The 21,145-nt window shown below is 39.9% G+C and overlaps 1 protein-coding gene across 1 annotated transcript in view; it reads left to right on the forward strand.

Moving 5' to 3' along the window:
• The first annotated feature begins 1,481 nt into the window (after positions 1-1,481).
• ZNF385B (zinc finger protein 385B) overlaps positions 1,482-21,145 on the forward strand; it is a 171,541-nt gene continuing 151,877 nt past the window's right edge. Inside the window, exon 1 of the mRNA XM_050900160.1 lies at positions 1,482-1,532. The gene's annotated coding sequence lies outside the window, so the exon portion shown is untranslated. The remainder of the gene's footprint in view (positions 1,533-21,145) is intronic.

A 21,145-nucleotide genomic window follows, 5' to 3' on the forward strand; every position in this document is an offset into this window, starting at 1 on the left:
ATCAGCAAATCTTTCAAAAACACTTTGTGATGCTTTAGAGTTTGGATTTCTCCTGAGCAAGAAGTCTGTGGTAGGTAAAGCACCAGAAGAAGGGCTATATTCATGTTTTCACGGGATGATTAATTCAAACTCTGAAAATTTCCTGTCCTGAATTATAAAAGAACTTATTGAACATAAAATTGTAAACAAGGTATGATGCAATTCTTAATGGTGTTAAGTAGCACTGCACTTCTCCAAAAGCTGAAATTGAAATACAGCAAGGTTTTCTCCAATGTTAAATGTTCTTGTTTTCATTTCTGCACAGGAACAACAAATGAAGTACTGCGGGGTTTCCCCCGTTTGCATCATATTCTACAGGAGGGATATTTGAATTATAAAAGCTGATACTATAAAAATATTTATACTTAAGTTTGTATTGATGTTTCTGTCATTTATGATATTATTTTTCTACTAAGTAGACTTACAAAAACTGATGTTTTCTAGTGTAATGATTATATTTAAGATACCTTTTTGTACAGTTTACAAAACAGAACTTACTAGTACTGCTTATTGTTTTGCACCACTCACAGGTGGGCTGACAATGCCAAAGGTTTGGGAGTCTCACTAGCGGTTTGTTTAAATTTAGGAAACAAAGAGAAACAAAGACCTGACGACCAGAAACTGAAGGAGGGCAAGAAAAGCAGGAGGCGCAGTGTTTCAGCTGGGTTTTTGTTTGAAAGCTGTTGCTTCTGGGACACGGCTGTGGTGCTTCTGGCACGAGAAGTCCCGGAGGAATCGGAGAATACTGAGGTAACTGCGATCGGCCGCCTCTGCGTTTGCCCAAGGGAAATAAACACGCTGTGCTGGAGGAGGCTACTTCCAACAGCAGCCGGTTTCGTTCCCCCTCGCTGACAGACTCCCGGGGCCCCGCTGCCCGGCGAGGCCGGGGTGGCGACCGTGCCTCCCCGTCGCCCCGGGCTGGCCCCTCAGCGGCAGGGCGGGCGCTGCGGCAGCAGCCCGGCGACGGACCGGGCGACCCGGGGGCCAGCGCTCACAACTTCGGGCGGTTCAGCCCTCAGCGGAGCCACCCAGACGCTGTGCCCCAGCTGCCGGCCGGCGGCGGGGACCGAGCCGGGGCCGCCCGCGGTGAGCCCGGCCCTCAGCCCGCGGCGCTGTCACAGGTCGCCCCTCACCGCAGCCGCGGGGAGAGCCCGAGCCCTTCCCCTCCGCCGGGGAAGAGACGCGGCCATAGGTGCCAACGGCCTCGCGGCCACAGGTACCAACGGCCTCCCCGCCCCCAGCGCGAGCGCGCAGGCTCCGCCCCCGCGGGCGACCCCCCGGCCCGCGCGCGCCCTACCTGAGCCCGCTGAGGCGGGGCGGCGGCGGCGAGGGCCGCCGGGGCCGGGCGGACGCATGCGCCGGGACGGCGGCAGCGGGCGAGCCGCCGGGGTCCGGCGGAGTTGGGACGCGCTCGCCTCGGTCCGGCCGGAGCGGGGCTGCCGCGCCCGGCGGCGCCGCGCTGCCTCCCTCCTTCCCTCTCGCCGGCAGCTGAGGTAAGGGGCGGGCGGTGCCCCGAGGCTCGGCAGGTGCCGGCGGGGACCTTGCTCAATGTCACGGCGCGGCGGAGGGCGAGGAGGAGTTGGGGCGAGCGTTCTGCGCGCCGGGAATGCCCAGCCCGGCCACGGGGCGCGGCCAGAGCCGGAGCCCCCGGTCAAGCCCGCCCGCCCGCTCCGCGCCGCCGGGCAAACTTTGCCGGCGCGGAGCGGGGCGAGCGGCGGGGAGCGGAGCCGCAGGTAGCGGGTGGCGGCGGTGCGGGTTTGTCCGGGGTTCCCGCCTGCCCGGGCGGAGGGGGCTTATCGGCGTCTCTCGCAGCTACGTTTGTTTCCAGAAAAGATAAGGCGCGCCTCTAAATAGGTCAGGGTCTTCAGCAGTGCATGAGATTTGCGTAACAATTTTTCTTACCTCGGAAAGGTATGAGGCTTCTTTTCCTGGGCTTCAAGGCTTAGACGGAGCTCTGTTTTCCTTGCATACCGAGTGACTTTTTAAAAAAATATTTGCGTGAGCATAGCTCGGTTTTCTTGTTTTATAAATCACGACGACTTTGGGAAAGGTAAATTTCTTCAGTAAAGGAGGAATTAACCTACATGAAGGAGTCATCCTTGATGAGCTAATTACCCGTGATAAGTGTAAGTACTTGGCTTCACAAGCTTCTTCATCGCAAGCCCGTGGACGGTAGTGGCATGCTTAAAATGTTAAACTTTGAAGTCCTGGTGACACTATGTTTCAAAGCATGTAAAGGAGAGGTAGGTGCAAGGTTGGGTTTTCTGTGGGCACAGGCACGAAATTTCCTTGTTTCAGAGGAATCGTCAGAATATTCATGCATGTGTGAATGCTTATGTTTGTTTTCTGTTGATTTTTGACTCCTAAACTAGGGAACTCTATTCATGGCTTTTAAATCTTTTGGACACTAGGTCTTTATTGTTAAGCTTGAAAGGAAAAGTCTGTAAATGGAAAAGTTAGAGAAGTGTGGCACTGTGAGCACTCAAAAGTTTAAATAAATCTTCAAAGTGAACATTTAACTGCAGCTTACTACTACTTATAGGAGGAGGGAGATGATAGTTTTATTTCCCATCCTCTTTGTTGCTATTTCAGTGATGCCTTTCACAAAGTGTAAAAACGAGGTGCAAAACAAGTCCTCTATTACTGTCAAGAACCTATATGTTTTCTTATCTGAATGAAATGTAATATGAAATGGTAGTGTAAAAACCTTAAGTTGATGGGGATGCGTCTGTGTGATTGCAATACATGTAGATGAAGCATTGCTACTGGAGGTCCAGAATGAGAGGTAATGGAAGGACACTGGTGAGACACCCAGGCTGGTGAATGCAGGGAGGATGTGCTCTTCGAAGCTTCTGCCTCTCACGGCAGCGTTGTGCTCGCCAGTGGATGCAGCCACCCCCTGCCCTGTTACTTCAGTTCTGAAAAGGAGAAAAAGGTGTCTCTCTGCACAGTCCAGAGCTGACACTAGACAGGTTTGAATGAGTTATGCTGCTTCTCCTTTCCCAAATAAGTAATCTTGCTATTCCTTCCAACTCACCAGATCAGTAGACTGCTTAGAGGGAGGGACGAGGTTTTTCTTCTTCTTTTTGGTTGCTAAGGTGTTCTTCCATGGCCGCAAACTTTCTTCTGGTGTTTGGTCTCACCAGATGGGTTTTCTGTACCTCACACCTTTTCCAGTGAGCAGGGATTGATGTGATTGTGTGAACCCTGAAGGCCGAAGAGAAACTGGGAGTTGTGAAATTGATCACGTTACTAACTTCTTTTTCTGTTGTTTAATTAAATAATCCATAAGGTAGTAAGAAATTAGAAAGGAAACGATCCTCTTACATGATACCTTCACTGAGTTACCAAGTTCCTGTGCTTTTTCCCCAATGAATAATATAATGGATGCTTGGTTGCGCTTAAAAGTATTAACAAAAACTAGCTGGTATCAAGAGATTGTGCCATCTTGCCTCTTTCCGCACTAGTGGGAGCTGTCCGTTGCCCCTGCGCTCTGTCTGCACTGCGCACTCTCGCACCAGGGATGCATGTATTCACACCAGCATCAGTGTCTCTTAACCAGCTGTTCTCAGCTGTCTGCATCTTTTTTCCCCTCTTTTGGATTTCTTCAGCTAAGTTTTAATTGAGAGGGTATCTTCCTACTTGAGTACAGTTGCTCAGGGATAAGGTGGTGTAAAAGCAGGAAAAAGCCTTGTGGAAGATAATCTTTTGGGGGGAGTGTAGGCTTGTTAGTTAATTAGCTCTACAAGTCCTAGGATTTCAAACAGCAATGAGCATTGCTGCATAAAACATAACAGATGCTTAACCGTCGTTGCAGTCTTTGCTCTTCAGGTTATCACAAGGGAATGTGGTTTTGGAGTATTTGCTCTAAGAGTTTGAGAATTTATGAAATAAGGCATTAGCGTTATTTTTAAAATGACCATATGGTACAGCTGTGGTAGTCTCAAATCCTGAAACATTCGTCAGGCTGTGCTGGGATGTAACAGAGTACGGAACTGGAGTGCAAGGTTCTCTCTAGTGTACTAAAATACACTGCAAAGCTTAGGTCATCTGTAGTTAATGGGAAGAAAAGATGACTTTGCAGTCTGCATAGCTTGCTTTCTGAAATTCTGCTATCAATTTGTTATGTGCTTTAAAACCATTGAAATTCCTTGAATGTCAACTTGTAGCAGATCAATATTTTAGTCCTGTAACTTTTGTATTTCATTCAGTAAATTGTAGTACTTTAATATATGTCACCCATCAAGATACAAGCGTGAATATCTTATCTGATGTGATCCTGTATTACCTCTGATGCAGGGAAGGTAGAGGCAGATGTTAAATGCCATAATATCCCAGTTAACAAAGGGGAAGTTTATCCAAATCCATAGACTGCACTTGCATCTTTTATCCTCAAGCTGATGAATACACAGAGAGTTGAAGGAATTACAGGAACTTCACTCTCCTGTGTGACCGTAATATCCCTCTAGCTGCGTAGGTTGGTGGATATTCACCAGATGCTCTGCTTGCCTAACTTCACAGATGCAGTTCAAATGTTGGTTGAAGGGCTAATTTTTATTATTATTTTGCCCACAAGTGCAAAATATGCAGGTTCTTTTCAAAGGTAAAATTTCTCTTTTTACTGCAGCTTCATAGAGTATGCATAATCTTACTATAGGAAGTTTATGGTTTTCATTATTTAACAAATGGCAATGTTTTTAAAACAAAACTTCTAAAACATTTTGAAAATTTGTGTCCTAAGGATTTTTAAAAATCTTTTTCATAAAATTAATCTGTTTTCTGATTTCACATAATGCACAGAGCAAACTGGGGAATTACAACAAAAATCATATCTGCACAGTGCAGTCATTTGACGTCATTCTATGTCGTTGGAGAAAGTGCTGCAAAACAGTAGCCAGTATTCTAATACCATTACATTCAGTGGAAGCATATATTATTAAGTAAGCATTGCTTAATTTATGGCATCAATAGTATGTTGGTAAAAATAACGAAATACTTGGTAATTTGTTTTGGTATAATGTGGCTTTTAACGACAGGAGGTCAGGCTCTTGCTCTGTTTGCCAAAAAGAAAGCCTTTTTTTCTTATGCCCTGCAATACATCACATTTCATGAAGTTGAGCTAGTATTTCCAAGAGTGATGAATCATGCCCATTAACTTTTGCAATTTTATTGTGTTTCCTTTCTAGATGAGTGTTCTCATCAGATCATCTGCAATAACTCTTGAATTTCTCAAATGTAAAGCATAGAATCTTAACACGTATGTTGCACATTTTGCATGCAACTGTGATTTTTCTTATGTATTAGCTAAAGCTGACATTGCTTTCTATAAACATATTAATTGACATGTTAAAAATTCATTAGAGAACCTGAGCTGCCAAGGCTTGTAAAAATAGAAGCCTTGTAAACCAATCTAACTATATCAGTGCAGTTCCAGTCCTTCGCTTATCAATATTGGTACCTTACCAATTTGCTGCTGTTGAACTGCCAGATGGATCTTGTAATGACAGGTGGTGCTAATACACATCTAGGCACGTTAGAACTGTGCTGTTTACATTATTGATGATTATTTGGATATGAGCAAGTTAGGCTGTTATGAAAACATTGCTAATACTTCCTTCCTCAGTGAAATTATCCGATAGCACTTTGTTTATTGACAACAACTTTTTTTGGTGTTAAACATTTATAATAAGGAATTTAAGGGGGGGTTTAGCTAAACATGAGTACAAGTAGAAGCTTTAGATACCTAAAGTCCTTTTCACCTCACTTTATATACCTAAATTCTTTTCAATTACATAGTCTTCTCTGTTTAAGTGTTTCATAGGTTTTAAAATGTCGTGAGTCTGCCTTGAACGCACAGACTGCATAAATAGGTTTCAGTTTACAAATAGGTGAAATGCACTTTCTTCTGTGGCAGAATGCAGGATCTGCATAATTATGCATCTTGGTTCACAATTTTCTAGACCTTTTCCTGGTGATTTTGCTGTGTGACAGGATGATGGATTGTGATACTGGTAAAATGCTATGATTCTGGCATATACTGGACAGCGTTTCATTACTCTTGGCTTTCTATTGGCAAACTGTTCGGTGCAGACATGCCAGTGCTGAAAGTACGGAGGGCTTGGGGCACACCTGCAACTAAGTCATTCATTCTGCATGGGAAGTAGGGTAATCTTGTCTCCTACAGCTCACTGAATCATACTGAGAGATGTCTCACAAAGTCTCCTCTTGCAAACAAACCACAAAGTTCAAAGCCAGTCCACTCCATGATAATATGATGATGTTCACCCCATTACTTGCATCTGTGTGGCAGGGAAGGTGATCTTTATAAGACTAAGGTAAGTCTTGTGTATAAAGGCAGACTATGTAACTGCTTACCACAGGCACTGAAGAACAATTCTGTACTTGACTGAAATGGTAGGGTTAAGGTCAGGAGACCAAAGTAAAATTAACTGAGGTGAAGCTTGAATTATATTGTGACATTAAAACATACTTTTTCTTTTGTTTTTTATGTGCTGTGGTATTTTTATGGTTTGTGAGGCTTTTGGTGCATCATGGCAGCCAAAATACTGCCATTCTACAACCAGTGTCTTCTCATGCCTAGTGGTTCATAATCGATTTACTTAATGGTGGCTGGTGTAGTGCTGATTCCCAGCAGAGGATGCCACCTACTGAATCTTTAACACTACTCAGCATTACTAAACTTGTAAGATCTAATGAGTTTATAGCATAAGTGGTTATGGCTGTAGGCCATGTTGTTCTCTCTGTATATACTTACGTAGGTACCAGAAAGTTAAACATATGGTAGGAGATTTTGTTTAACAGCTCATGCTGTTGAGTTTTAATTTGACACTTCTCAGTACATCCCATTTAAATACAGTAGACTATCAGGTCTCTTTAGTCCTATTACAATTTGATACAATTTCAAAGATTAATTAGTTTAAGGATCAGTGATGTGACAGACAGCATTAGTACAGTATGCTTCAAAATAGGAAGACAGGAAAAAAGTATAATGTGGTTTTTATGTAACTTGGTTTACACTTTACGGTGTTTATTTGTATCTATCATAATTTTGAGCTTTAAAAATGAGCTTGTTTTCCTAAGCCAGGGAAAAAAAAATTTGAGCATAGAGACTCATTATCAAGACATATCCCAGAGAAGATGAGTTTGGGTAAGATATTAAGTAAACACTCTCAAAGTTCTTACTCTGCCTTGTGCAGCAAGACTTCCAAAGAAGGTATAGGAACCTCCTAATGGGATTTTATAATAGAAATGCTAATACAAGCTAGCAGAGGAGTACCTAGTCTCTATCTTTGCATGACTGCATATGACCAAAAAAAAAAAAAAATTGCATAATCTTTCTTCATTTGGCCACCTGCTAATAATTGGATGGTGGATCTTTGACTTGGAATTGCAAATGCATGTAAGTGCCTAGATGCACTTCATCTTTCTTTTAAAATGAGATTATTTAATACATGCTACTAATTAAGAAAAGCCCTTATAAATCAGCGTCAAAGCTTTATGCAAAAAGATTCTGCCTTTGTCTGTTTCTGCAGTCGGTTATCTGCAATGCAGGCACAGTCTATGCCAGACAGCTGCATATTTGGTAGATCATGGGGCCTGTGCATAGTCAATACCATGTTTGGTCCCTTGTTAATCAGAGAAACAAGAATACCCATATTATAGACATCAAACAGCATTAAGACAACTTAAAAGTTGCAAAGTTAACTATTTGAAAATTAGGAAATGCCAGAAAGTGTTATCTATACAACCTTAACTGAGCCTGTTGGTGTGTATAATCACAAGTCATTTTTGTTTTTTTCTGTGGGACTCTCATCAGGCTTTGTGCACAGGATAGGTAATGCTTGCTTGCTGACAAACGACTCTTCCTGGATTTCTTGGTGCATGGCTTGTCACTCAAACATTATTCTGAGAACGTGGGCTTTTCACTGGTGCTCAGCCTATAGTAGCTGTGTGCTTCACGAACAGTAAAAAAAAAAAAAAAAAAAAAATCAATCTTTGCAACACTTCCATGACATAAATGAGTGGCCTTCTCCCGACATGGGGGGAGCTTCAGCACAGAGAGAGGTCTTCAGCGATGTTAGATGCTCAGTTTGAGTCGTGGGGACTGGTACGTCAATACTGGGAATGATGTAGTGCGTGTTCACAGCAGAGCTTCTGTTGCCTTGAATGGCAGCATGAACATTCAGGACTTCTATGAACTAGAGCTCACAGTTATCAAGTTAGGCTCCCAGAAAAGGCATGTGCAATTAGTGATTGTGGAAGGATTGATTTAAGCAACTTGCCTAGCATTATGAGCAGCTCTGTGGTAGAGCCCAGGCTACAGATAGATTCTGCGCTTCAGCATTCAAGTGCCTTAACCTTGAGAGAATCCTTTTCTCTTGCGGTCTCCTGCTTTTCTTCCAACTTCTCCAGCAAATGAGGTAGTTTTTTTCAAGAGGTAGCTGTTCTTATGACTTATGTTCATTGTCTTGATTCATCTCCAGTCTGTGAGGAGAGGGAAAACACGATCTTGCAATTTAAAGAGCCTATTAGCTTGCTTTTTTCCTTAAAAAAAGCAAGCTCTACGATCCGTAAATTCTGTGCTAAGGAGTCATGGTAAATCTTGAACTGTTCATCAGTGCTCTTCAAATGTTTAGATCCAGACCCTGGCTTCTGGAGCTTGAATGATTGAAGAAATGAACTTTGTACTACTATGTGGAGCAGCATTAGAGGCTTGACGTGCTTTGTCTGAGTTTCACTGGTATTTGCTCAGATATTGTCAGATCCCAGTCTGGAGAACTTCAGCACATTCTTTTAGACAGGTGACATCAGAAGCAGCAGAACCTTATTAGACAGTTTTGGGCAGCCAAAATGGCATTATGACACTCCTAGTCCCATAGGTAATATGAAAAATATGAAGTACTCTAACGCATGGGTAGAGATGTTTGGTGCTATTGCCTTATTCTATATAGTATTAAACTGCTCAAAATTAATCTATGTTGTCTGCAAATGTATAAAATAAATTTTGAAGATGGAAATCACTCTTCTCTTAGGAGTATCTGAGACTGCTGTAGCTTTACTGATCTAGGTTTGAGTAAGACTAAATCTACTGTACTTGGGACCCCTTCTGTACTGCAGGCAAGTGACATGCTCTGTAGCAAGTAGTATTCCTGAAAGGCTAGACAAGAGCCGCCTACACTGGCATTTTCTTCCTCTTTCAAACATGTTTGAGAAAACATTTCAAGTCAAATTCTGCTGTCTTTCCTCGGCATGTGGGTTAGTCTCACCAACTCAAGAATGCTACAAAAATAGCTTAAGAAACCAGACAATGGAGCTTTACAAACTTCAGCAAGCATCAAAGAAAGTTGCACTGATGATCAGTAATAACAAATGTTGACAGAACTAATGTCAAAATTTGATTATATTGTCAACTTCATAATTTGGTTATATTGTCAACTATGTTGCAATGCCATATGTTAACTCTGTAACTTTGATGAGTCTCAATTGTCCTCTTCATAATTACAATTTATCATGCAACTCAAATAGGATGGGGAGGAGAAAGTGAGAGGTAGACAAAACAGGAATGCTGTAATGATTGTTTTTAACTTTCAGTGAATTTACATTAGCCAATATTTCTGCATATAACTTGGTAGCGGTTTGTTGTTGCAGTTTAAAAGAGCTGGAAAAACTTCTGCCCTTGAAGGAACCCCAGGGACCTCTCTTACATGTTATTTGTAGCTCTCAGAAACTTTTCACCTTGCTTTCTTAACTGTAAATTAGAATATTGATCAAGTTTCTGTACCATAGTTTTGTAAGAAAGGATTTGAATTTTCTTCTCCATCTGTAAAGTGGACATCTAGATCTTGAGCAAGGATAGGAAAACTTCCTTCTTGTTCAGAGGAGAAGATTTATACTAACCTGATTTGGCAAATGTTTAAAAAAAAAAAGCACATGCTGGCATTAAACCCCAGATGACATGACACAGAAGGGCTGCAAGGAGTCTGTGGCCAACAGGAGCGTGTGGGGTTTGTAATCTCTACATGCAGCACCGTGGCCGCTTCCTGCCTCATGTGCTGTACGCAGTTGATCAGAAGGTTATTCTACCATGTGGTTATGATAACTATGGGAACTGTCATGGGGAGTTAGGAGTCAACAGCACGTTTCATGCTGAGTGTGGGTGTCTTGGCAGATTTGCTTTTGTACACTACTACCGTATAAATGTGTTTGTAATATTAACATGATGTTTTGTATGGAGTGGCTCTTGTTTTTACAGAGCTGGCGATCGCATTTTGTGTGACACTGCATCAAAGTTTTGAATGTTTCTGATTATGTATTTTTGACTATATATATATTTTTGAATCTGTTCCTGTCATTTATAGTTATGTTGCTACTGTCATGCTGCTTCTTCCATCTTATGAGAACCCTCAAACTCCTTTCATGTCAATGACTTGTTGCAAAAAAGAGATATATTTTAAAATTACTTATAAGGTTGAAGTAGCTGGCTTTGGGCCACACAAGTATTTTATGTTGTTTAAAAGGATCATTTCAGCTTACATTTCTGAATGGGCTAGTTTTCAAAGATGGGCATTAGTGGTTTTTTTAAGCATTGTCAGAATCTCTCTAGAATGCTTGTTACTAGGATTTGTATTTTATGTTTTTCCAAAAAGCCATAGGCAGAACTTAATTCATTTATCAGAGTACTGCCAAACGCTTCTTAGAGTTAGTAGGATAGCGTGAAGATTAAAAACTTCCTCAAGATTGCTTGGGATCCTTCAGGTTTGAAGGCTGCAAGAGAGTGAGCTGTGGCTTTGTGGGCTGACTGCAGGCAGCCCTGCCTGGCCCCTGCATCTTGTCTCTGCCACTCCTGATCATCTTCCACACCTGCATCTTTGTTGTCCCCTCAGGCAGCTTAATGCCTTGGTCTTTGGCCTTTCCTTCAGTAGTTGTATTTCTTGGCTTTTCTAATTTCTTGATCCCCGCATTGGCTTGGTGAACTTAGTATTTGACCTAGTTGTGTATCTGATCCACGTCCCCCCTTCCTGATTGCAGCCTGGCTCTACAAATTGCAAGAGTGGCCAGCGACTCTCTGGGATACTTGGGATACCCAAGTAAAATGTGAATCTTCACATGGATGCTGCCCCATTTTTAATAAAAATGGTTTTGAGCCCCTTTTCCAGTCAGTCAAGCCTGAAATAAAAGTATTTTTGAAAAATTTCACATACTTCTTTTTTTGCCTTCAGTAGAATAAAAGAATAATGCTCTTTATTTTTAAAGCTTAGTTGTCAAACCTGTGTATACATTCAGAGTGGAAAAACATTTGTTATTCCTTGTTTTAAGGTATTTGGTGGGAAACCAAAGTTACAAAAATGGAGTGTAAGACTACCATATAAGCACTTGACTATTTCTTGCAGTTACACATTATTGAGACTGATGAATATGTATCTTTTAAAATGTATATAGTTAATAATTACTCTGAGATTAATTCTCTTGCATTTGATGAATTGCTTTAGTAGCTACAATTATTAGGTCACTAAAAAGAAGGTGAAGAAGGAATAAAAATAAAATATATATCCATATCTCTATAAAAATCCTTTAGAGAAAAAGCTCTTGGAGTTAGAGGATCATCCTCATACTGTATTTTTGTATGGCCTTGGTATAATGGGTTTCTCACCTACTAACGGGTGCTCTAGGTGTCACAGTAATATTATGCATACTTAAAAGCCCTCTTGGGTTGTGAGAGAGAGATACATATTTCAGTTAACATGTCTGCATCAGATTTACCTCTAACCCTTCAAGGAAGATCTTTTACCACATAATTGCATCGACTGAGAAATCTGGTATCAGGAAATAGATTGTTTTTCTCAAGTGAGTCATACCTTATTGGCAAAGGAATCCTGTAAATAGCCTGAAATGCTCACACTAAAGTTTAACTGCTACATTTAGGTGCATTTGATTAATGCTTTGCCTTAGTGCATGTAGAGGTTTCTTGGGTTGTGAATTTGTGTCTTCAGAAGCATAGGAGTTTGCTCTAATTGGGGAAAAAAAAATTGACTAAGTTCAAAGACTGTATACAAGACTGCACTGCAACACATGTGTGCAAGGCAGAGTTAAGTCTGTTATTAAAAAAGAAAAAAAGGCTGACTCAGGGTTTCATGGGGCTTCTATGCTAGGAAATTAAATATTGATGTCTTTCAGATAGTAATGCCCACCTCTTAGAAGAAAATACCTATCTGCTTGAAATGTCTTTTAATATTTGACAATATTTTATACAAAATACGGCCAATTTTAGAGCTCTGATATGCAACAATGCAAAGTTATATGCCTAGCTGACCCTTTAATTAGCTCTCATTCTGTCTCACATGATTTATAGCTCCATGACTCCTATGTAAAAATGATACATGACTTAATGAAGTGGAAAGCTAGAATGGGTTCACACCTCTAGTTGTTTAATGGTTACCCCTAGCTAGGTGACTGGTGTGCTGGAGGAGAAGAAAGTAGCCGTAAGCATCTTCTCATTTATTATGGCAAAGATGTAAAAGTCTGTGTTGCTGTGACTTATGGTTGTTTGCTTCCTTGTCACATACACAAATCATTGGAGCGAGGAGGGAATGTGGCTCTTCCATAAAGCATAAAAATAGCAGGTAAGAGTAGAAATGCAGATGTACTCTTTCTTGCTCAAATTTAGTTTAATGCAGCTGTTTCACATATTCGGAATCTAGCTCTAACTTTTTCTTGATACTAGAGAAATAGTATTCCAGTGTGATTTAACTCCAGTAACAGGGTGTAAAATCCTTAGAAAGCCAATTGTTTTTGTTAGCTAAGGAGTTTTGGGCAGGATTTTTTCAAATGGCTACTTTGACTACTTAAGTAACTTTTTTGAAGAAAGAGGTAATTATTTGCTGTATTACTCTTACACCTGAAGTTTCTCTAGTTATGTTTCTGTTAGTTTCAGAATATTTGTCTTTACAACATCTTTGATATGGTGGTTCTGATATTCTTAACTACAATACTGTAAACTCAAATTAGTTAATTCTGGATTCTTAATAGTTTAAGTGGTCTAAGTGTGTCTTCTGGAGTGGGGAGGGGAAAAAAATCAGGGATATCACAGAAATGAACTGACTTCAGCCTTGTTTTGATCTCCAGAAATCATTTGGTTTCTATTTGGGGCAGCTGCTTTCAGTAATCGCTGGGGGGAGCCATCTGAAATACAGGAGTGGAATGAGAGGTCCTTTTTATTTTGCTGTGCAGCTGCATAGTTTAAGTTAAGAATTCCCACGTTCTGCCAAGAGTGCTGTAACATTACAGGTATACCTGTTTCTAGCGTCTGTGTGGGACACAAACCCACACATATTTAATTCTGAATCTGTTGTGATCTATAGGCATTTCCTACATATTCCAGGAAGTGTCCATTCCTTATTTAGTCTGTAGTCCTATCTCTATGGAGCCACAAAGGCTAGAGCCTTTGCTGGCTCGCATCTGAGAGTTGTGGTCTGTCCTGAGAGACCTGTAGGTCCATCCTTTTTTTTTTTTTTTCTTTTTTTCCCCTCTTGTGAAGTTTGGACTTACTGCTATTAATCTTCAAAGAACTGTGTGGTACCTTTGCAGTTTATATGATACTGTATACATGAACTACTGTGTTTGTAAGTGAAGACTGTTACCTACTCCCATGATGGGAGATACAGTTTCTGACATATATTTTGGGGTTCACAGAGGGTAATGTTTTGGTATTGCCAGGTGTTTATTCATTAATTAAGTATTTAAGGATTTGTAGGATTTACAAGTTCTTCCTTCAAATTTCTGATCACTTTCTCATATTCATTAATATTTGTTCAGTGTTTGTGGACCTTACAATCTCTTCTGGAACCAGCAGTCTTTGGGACAGTTGGTCCAGGAATTTTTAGGTATCTGGGAAAAACATAACAGCACTCCCCCTCTTCCAGGTGTCATCCAAGCAGTGGCAGTGGGTCTAATTGTGCAAGTGGGCTGTGCGGGTCATTGTTGTATTTGTGTCTTTGGCTTCTGGGCATTGGACTCTCATTGTTCTTTTCCATGTCAGTAGAAGAGAAACTGTGACTTGCCATTTTAGAATTGCAGGTTGTACTTACTTCATGATTGCAGTTAAGATAACAGAAATACAGTGTTCAAGGAACTATGCAACCTTCTGAGGTTGTGGCAGAGCTTGAGAAATTAGTGAAAAGCAAAGGGTACTGCTCTTGGAAAGGTAGATCAGTCCTCTTAAACTGTGTATTTGGTGATGTGTTAGTTTGTAATTCCGGAAGTGAACTATAGAAGCTTTCCCAGCACTTCTGAGATTGTTGCAACTTCTGGGAAATCTCAAACAGGCTGTAATTTCTGCTAGACCTTTCAAGGAGGCTGTTTTGTAATATGTAATAGGGATCTTGCTCAAAGTACAAGGAACATCAAAAGAGCCATTTCCAGAGTAGGGTAAGGAGTATATGTGCCATTCACTGAATAATCCTGGAAGTACTCGCTGCCAGAATGGCAAATTTCATAGTGCAATCCCCCTCATGCCCTATGTGCTGCTGTATAGGATGATCTGCCTCACTCCTCTCAAATCTGGATGGAGGCTTTTTAAAGGTTTATGTGTCAGGCTTGTGTCTCAGCTGTAAAACAGAATTTTGGCTATGGTGGTGGTTCTTGATTCTCTGTGTGTGTGTTAGCTCGCTCATCGCTATGAGGTAGACTGAGGTCACCTACTGAGAGTGGCTCTGCATGTGAATGAGGATACCATAAGAAAATGGACTTTCTCTTTCTAGTTTAGGTCATCAACTAGGAAGGAGTTTAGTTAATATGAAATATAAGCACCTGTGCTGAGGTATTGTAAGTAAACATGTTTAGATTTGTGTAAGTGAATAGCTACAGATGCTATTAAGATCATCCAGCATCTTAAATTTTTCTTTGGGAATGTTTTATCCAATTCTGAGTAGGCTCATCCTGGCTTAACTTGGGATATGATCAGTTATATTTTACAAGGTGATATGTTTTGTAGGGAGTTGGAATTGTAGTTATAAATTTTTCTAGGTAAGAAATATATATGTTGGTGAATATGTGAATATAATAGGGTAACACTGATAAATCTTTATGTACGAAGGTGTTTGCATACTTGCTGTCACCATGAGGTTATTACTGAACTATTCAATTGTTCTTGTTCCCAACGCCAGAATTTTTCAAGGTACAGATACATTGACGTACCTGGCTCCAATCATGCAAATATATTTGCATCTGTGGGTCCCTCCTTTTCTAGGGAGATTGTCGCATGCTCACTAATCCACCTGTGCAGAAGCATTTGTGAGATCAGAGCCTAAGCGTATTATTGTTAAATGTAATTAGATGTTAGACTCGCACTATAGTGCAATTTCTTCCAAGTGTCACCCAAGATTAACTGAAGAACAGGAATGATTGAGGACACTTTTAACTGCTGAATCCTTTAAAAACCGTTCTGAAGAGGTGGACTTTTTAAATTGAGAACTGGGGACCGTGGGCCATTACCATGTGTAACTCCTTGCTGAACAAGGAGTTTTAAAATGTTCCTCCTTGTTTAGTCTACTTTTAAAGAACAAATATTTTTTCCTGTGAAATAATTTGACCAAAAAGTAGTATCTAAGTATTAGTATATTGATTATTTGCTGCTGATTTTGTATATCTGAGTGGTGGTGTTTGCTGACAAATCTTTCTTCTTTGTCTATATAAGAAATTTGGAATGAGTATCTAAAAGGCAGGGTCAGTATGATCAAATATTTCCCAACTTGAATGAAATAATCTGTTAAAATGGCAAACAGTGGATGCCGTACTGGCACTGTTTAGGCTTGCTATGTTTTAGGAACCTTGGGATTAGTGTTTATCGGTCCCACAGGGGACACAAATCATTTAGATTAGAAGTAATCTGATTGTATTGAAGTACAAATTATAGCACAAAGGCCATTCAAGTGGGTTAAGTGACCAGGGTTGGTAAACACCATATGACTGCTGATTGGTCGATGAAAGAGTATTAACTGAAAGATAATGATGGATTTTAATCCAAATCTCTAAAGGGCAACAGCTGTAGTTCCCAAATGAGTTCACTCTCCGACAGAGTTTTAGGACACAGATTTATTTGTTCCCAACTACTTCTTGCACAAGAATTAATTTGAAATATAATTCATTATTCCTATATAGAATATAGCTATTCCATACAGCTTTCTTTGATTAGATTTCTATTCTACTTTCAGTAAATGAGTTCACTATGATTTTTATGCACATTGGAGAAATTGCAGTGTCTTTATTTCAGTGTTCTGCAGTATGCTAGGGTAAATTGTTAGTGTGATTTGGTTTAAGAAAATTAGCTGAAGTTCTTCCTTGTTCATGTCTTTTATCAACAGAGTATGAAGTCTAGTTAAGTATTTAAAACAAAAAAAAGGCAAACTGAGTAACTGGTATTCCATATGAACTTGTTTCCAGAATGCTTACTGATGTTAATGCCTAAGAATGGCAAGTAAATGCTTATCACTGATAATAAATTATGTGAATTTGTGTACTGTGCTTTATTTCGGAGAGTCTATATGTATTTTAAAAAATGGGAATTGCATCACGTAACAATGAATTTATGATATCCTGAGAGTGAGAAGTGGCAGCTGTTTAGGAGTACAATGTAACATTGTTTGGGATGTGAAATGAAAAATTTAGGCAGGCTGTATTTATTGATGACCTCAGTGTTGGGGCTACACTATTTTTTTTTGGTTGTTGTGGCAATAAGAACTTTGCCAAGTTTTAGGTTCTCTCTTAAATTTTCCCCCCAAAATTTGTGCTTACCCTGAAATATGCATGTTCATTAAAGGAATCAGATGAATGACTGCAGAAGGAAAGTAATTTAACTTTGTGGTTCCCTGGTCCATCTGTCTATTTGGTTTGGGAAGGTCAGCAAGAGAACAGATGAAGTGATCCTAAATTATTGTTTACAGTCCAAGTAGTCAGACACAGGAAAAAGAGTTAAGGTCCTTTAAAATGATACTGTTTTATCTGTCTTTGTATCTAGAAAATGTGCATGATTAAACCATTCCTCTATTGTTATTCAGAATTTATTCAGATAATCTAGATAAGATATGCCCTCATGGCAGGAGCAGGCATTAGATCAGCCTGTGTACTGTACCTACAGATTTGTTTTGAGAGCAAAAATGGAGTCATTAGTACCTAAGTCGTGTTTTGTCCTTTTGATGTAGACACACCTAATACTATAGCAAGTGTAAGTAGGTATGGATCTTGTCCTTTGGATTTATAGTATAATTTAAAATGCAGTTAGGAAAACTTTACCTGGTACAGAAGTTATTGGTGAACACCTTTGCAGAAATGGGAGGACATTGTTCAGTGCATGTTGAAAGGAGACCTTGAATGCAGTTATGTTAGAGCAGTCTGAAATGCCTTTAGAAAATCATGACAAAAAACTTGTGACCCACCTCTACTTGGTTTTGGAGCCTGTGAAGTCTCTTATTTTAATTGTTTTCTTATAAATGTAATAGATACTGCTTAGTTATTGAAATGCAAGAATTTTCTCACTGAGAAGCTGGATAAAACAGACTTCCAATAAATGGTAACTATACTGCAGGTGCTATCTTGAGAGTTAAAACTATTTGAGTATTGGTTTGTGCATTTGGGTAACAGGATGTCTCTGTTGTACTACAACTTCATGGAAAGGGTAAAGCAAGAGAATCTGACGAGGTGCCCATATATGTTTTGTGTGTGTGTGTATATGCTTGGCCCAGCAGTAGCAATGGAATATAATGGTGTCATGTGTCACGCTTGCTCAAGGAGTTGTGCAAGAACTTTGATCTGCCCAAAGTTAGGACAGGATAGGAGATAGGATAGAGTAACCTGTTAAATTTTGTTTCTTGTGTTGACAGACTAAACGTGTCTTACAGCTTTTGACATTTTGAATGTGGTTAATCTATAGGTGATTAGCTGTGTGAATTTTTTGGTCATTGGAGTTTATGAAGCTGGGCAAACCCAGAGGTGGACATGAGATTGCTCCCCTTCTTTGTATGCTCCAGTTACCTTTGGGAATTTTTGCAGTGTGAGGAATGTAAGGCTGGGCCACAAGTATGCAATGAGAAACTCAATAAAATGAAAATGGTGACTGTCCCATGACTTTCTCCTGAGAATTTGTCATGATCCAATGTGAACCTTGAATGTCTGTAGAGGTCAAGAGCTCCAGGTTGATCAATACCAGGATATTGTTGTATTGTGGCTGAAGGTTCTGCTATAGCTTCTGAGTTAGCCCTTAAGATGCTTCTTTCTCCCTATTGCCTATGTTTTGTTTTGTTTTGGGTTTTTTGCTTATTTTTAGAAGAGATTTTTCATATATCAAAGGGGGAGAGTGGGCATTAGGATACAGCCCCATTTCCTGAAAAATACTTATTGATCATCTATAGCTCAGCTACAACTGCCACCCGAGCCATGCCTCAGTTCAAAACATGAGCAGGATTGAGGAGGCTTTCGCAGTATCAGCCTAGTTCATGAAGGGTCTCTGAATTAAAGACCTTGTTGTTTAAAAGTGTTTGGAAACCAAAGCTGCTACCTGACTTAACTTCTCAGTGTCAATTTTGATTCCTGCTCTAAATTTGGGGAAAGTCTTTAAATGTTAAACACAAACAAACAAAAAACCCTTTGAAAGTTGCTTCTGTAAAATTACAGAGTTCTTAAGTTTTCAATTTTTCCGTTTGCAATGTTTGTTTGACAGTGCTGAAACAGGTGCTCATGATGCTATTTAATGACTGCAATCTCTGAAAATAACATTTTGACTAAATTGATTATTTTCTAGAGGAAACCTTGGCTACAAAACAGGATTTTCCAAGGGGAAGTAGAAAATGTAATTGGAAAATTTGCAGCTGTATATATTTGGAAATGTCTTCTGGAAACTAAGCCCTTAATATCCATTCCTTTGCAAGGATATCTTGTGGGATCTCTGAACTCTAGTTGCTTTCACACGTGGTTTCCTGTGGCAGATGACAGTCTGTTTCTGCTGACAGTTGAACTGGGCTTTCTTTGTTCATGTCTTACCTAAGGACTGATAGATATTTAAAAACAATAAAGTGGCATTTAATTGACGGTTTGGGTTACTGATTGAATTGGCCATTTATCATAAGCTGAATGAATTACAATAGCTGAGAACTCTCACTGATACTTGCCAATTATTTAATGCTATACCTAATGAAACAGATTAAACAAATAAAAAAATTGATTTGTATATTGTTTATAAGTATTCTGTTAAATGAACTAGTGATGCCTAACCTTCCTGCTTTTTAGGGATAAGGAAGCATTAACGTTGCAATTGCAAAACTGATTGAGTCCCCATCTGGAGTTCAGGGAACTGGTTTGCTTACTGCTCGTTATGAGTTCAGACTGAGATGGGTGCAGAGAAGTGTTCTGGTCAGGGAAAAGGAGATCCTGGTTTTTTATGGGGAGACTTCCTTAGTCTTGGAAAATAAAGGCTAAGGGAAGGGGGAGGTTGTGGGAACATGGGGGAAGAGGAAACACCTGCCTTCTGATGCATTTATGGACTGCACACACCAGGGAAAGAGAAACTTTAAACCAACAGCCAGCATTGGCCCAGAACAAGTGGCTGGGGATCACCCTGGAAAACCTTGTATGGCCAAATACAGGTCTGATTGTCGGAGCTTTGTCCTAGCTGAGGTACACAAGGACTGAACTTGAAGGTCTTTTTTTTAAGTCTTGTGTTTCTTACAGTGATAAAGCATAGCAGCAGTACAGGACTTGATCAAGTGCATGGTTGAGAGAACATCAATGCTCCTGCCTAGCTGCCAGAAATATTGTCAGCTCTGAACATTCAAAAATCTTGTCAGGTCCTAGAAGAAAATTGAAATTGGTTTCTCTTTAATTCCCTTCTAGTTTTTGAGCCTTTAGGGTTCTTATTTGCAGTCATCTCTGCAAGGATTAGAGGGATATTTAAAAAGCTAGAGTTCCTAGGGATTTTTATGACTGCACGAGCCAGGCTTAAGAAAAATGCCTAATACTGCAAGATATAATTCTGAGAGCTAGCAGCCCTGAACTGATGAGTGGAGTGTCATAAGCAAAAGAGACATCAGATTGATAAATTAGTTTTTCTTAAGTGAACATTGCCAAATGTTTGATGTTTCAAAATGTCATGTTTGTGATGTCAAGCACAGGAGGCATAGTCAATCCACTGGATCTTTTAAGGCAGTAAGTGTGTTTAAAACTGTCTTTTAGCAGAAACTGTGTTCAGTTATCAGCTATTCAGCAAAGTATAACTTGAGCACAGGTCAACTAGGTAAGCTAGTGTGAGAGAGCAAGGTCTTCATTAATCAGGGGATCTATTAGAGGAATTGTTTATCACAAGGATGTTGCATTATGAAGTCAACAGTCTACACATTGCAAAAAGAATTTTTTTTTTATTAATTAATAAAATGTTTAGGAAGTTGAAAAACCACCAAATGTCTCCAAGGAATGTGACAGCTCACACAAGGGAGAGAGATCTACTGAAATAAGCTATAAAAGTCAGCTTTACTGCAATTTTAAAGTTGCAAAGGGCTTTGAAAAGTGAATGACCGGAGAGAAATATCTCATGAGAGTAAAATGGGCTTCTGAAGGATAACTTCAGCTGTAAATGCTAAAGTAAAAGCTTCTTGTTGTGCACCTCAGCATTTTCAAGTGCAAAAAATATATATTCTGCTCATACTTCCATCTTTCTGGTGGTTATATTTATTCAGAGGAGATTAACGGCCAATTTTCAGTGTGACTGCCTTCATCAGAAGTTTATCCCTTTGCAAAATGACGTTTTTACTTTTTATGGGAGCGGTATGCATGAATTTCTGCGAAGACTTCAGATTCATAGTTGTAAAATGAAAGGTGGAAAAATGTTTATATCCCTAAGGAGATGCCAGAATTGTATTCTGTGCAGGATGGCAGTGTAAGACTTAACTGTGACTTGTATAATTTTATTTGTCAGATCTTTTTGTGTTAAATAAGTTTATTGTGGTATTGAGTTTTAATTACATTTATGATTACATGGACATGTAATAAAGCTATGTGTTCTGCAGAAAGCTGCAGTAGGATGCATAGATTGGTATTTGTGGTC

The sequence above is a fragment of the Gymnogyps californianus genome, chromosome 7 (assembly GCF_018139145.2).
Source record: "Gymnogyps californianus isolate 813 chromosome 7, ASM1813914v2, whole genome shotgun sequence".
NCBI lineage: Eukaryota > Metazoa > Chordata > Aves > Accipitriformes > Cathartidae > Gymnogyps > Gymnogyps californianus.